This window comes from Echinops telfairi, unplaced genomic scaffold, assembly GCF_000313985.2.
Source record: "Echinops telfairi isolate 266 unplaced genomic scaffold, ASM31398v2 ScPeMD7_34;HRSCAF=130, whole genome shotgun sequence".
NCBI classification, from domain to species: Eukaryota; Metazoa; Chordata; class Mammalia; order Afrosoricida; family Tenrecidae; genus Echinops; species Echinops telfairi.
Genome location: NW_022103931.1, coordinates 2,684,276 through 2,685,936, shown reverse-complemented (window position 1 = coordinate 2,685,936; position 1,661 = coordinate 2,684,276). Strand labels below are relative to the sequence as shown.

Below are 1,661 nucleotides of genomic sequence, written 5' to 3'. Positions count from 1 at the left end.
AGTGATTCAAACCCACCAGCCGCTCCTGCGGAGAAAAATGAGGCTATCTTCTCTCAAAAAGATTTACAACCTTGAAAACATATTGGTTCCCTTTGAGTCCGCATTGATTCTATGGCAGTGGGTTTGGGTTTGGGTTTTATTCCCTACCCGCCCCCCCACTAGAACAAACAAACAAGCAAAAAAACCTCATTTCCAATTGAGTCAATTCCAACTCATAACAACCCTATAAAGCTGAGTAGAATTGGCCCTGAGAGTTTCCAGGGTCTATAAATCATTTTTTCCCCTTCAATCCCCAAACCAATTTTATTTACACTCATCCCCAAGCACATGCTTGGAGCCAGAGGAGGCAGGCTTCAGGGAAGAGGAGGTGGAAGACGGTAGACAATGACAGAGGTGCAGCAGAAGAGCAGAGAGGAGGGGGTCTCTTTGAGCGTCCTTCATGCCCAACCCCCCACTCAGTAGGCTTCTTCAACTCATTGGAGTGTGGCCTAGGCGGAGTCCCCTGGGCAGAAGAGGTGCGGGTGCACTCAGGATTTGAACTTGGATACAGCTGTTCTGATGAGCCCAGCCAGTCCCGCCACACCCAAGGCCTTACCCACCAGTCCATCTTTCTTCATGGGCTTGTCAATGAGATGCTCCAATTCCAGGGCCTGGTTGTTCTGAGGCTGTCTACAGCAGCCCTCATACATACATACTTCAGGGCTTTTGCATATTCCTTGAGCCGGTAGTTCTCTAGAGCCGGGTCGAAGACCTAATGCAGTTGCTCTGCTTTGCTTCCTTTGGGCAGCAGGTCCTCGAGCAGCTCAATGCCTTTCCAGAGGTCATCGTTACACTTGTTTGCACCAGGTGTACTCGAACTGCGTGCCCTTGGACACTGACCCTGCGGCCACCTCAGATTGAAATTTCTTTTCAAGTTTCAGCAGGTTGTCCACAGACACCAGAGGGTTCAGGACGGCCTCCCTCACCGCCACCCTAGTAAGCCTCATACCAGACATTACAACGCCAGTCTCCACGGCCCAGTCTCCACAGTCTCCCAAGGGCGGAGAGCCGAGCCTGTACCTCTTTATGGGAGTGTGACCATCCTTCTCCTGCAGAGTGACTGCTGGGATTGAACCACCTGTGGTTAGTAGCCCAAACTGTATGTGGCTTTGCCTCCAGAGCTCCCGCATCCAACACCTGGTAACTATGAATAAACAGTGGGGTCTTTACATTTGCCATTCCTTGTCTGTTTATGGAAATGAGTGAAATACAGTATCTCTCCTTTTGTGCTTGAGTTATTTCTCTCAGCATAATACTTCACATTCCAACCATTTGGTTGGTTCTGATTCGAAGTGACCCGCTCTAGGGTTTCTGAGACTGTAAATCTTTGCAGACGTAGGTATCCTCATCTTTCTCGCACAGAGCAGATGGCGAGTTTGAACTGCAGGTCCGGCGGTTAGCAGTTCAATACCTAGCCTATAGTGACGCCACGCTCCTATCCACATTGGAGCATGTATCAAAATTTTGTTTCTACTGTAGTAGTCCATTGTGAGTATACTTACCCATCCGTTTGTTGATGGGCATTTGGTTGGTATTCACCTTTTGTTGATTGTGAATATAGCTGTAATGAACATTGGTGTACAAGTATCTGTTTGTGTCTCTGCTTTCCTGATTGGAGTTTT

At 48.5% G+C, this 1,661-nt stretch overlaps 1 pseudogene; it reads right to left on the bottom strand.

Moving 5' to 3' along the window:
• Positions 1-527: 527 nt before the first annotated feature.
• Positions 528-995, bottom strand: LOC101649459 (annotated as a pseudogene).
• Positions 996-1,661: the final 666 nt, after the last annotated feature.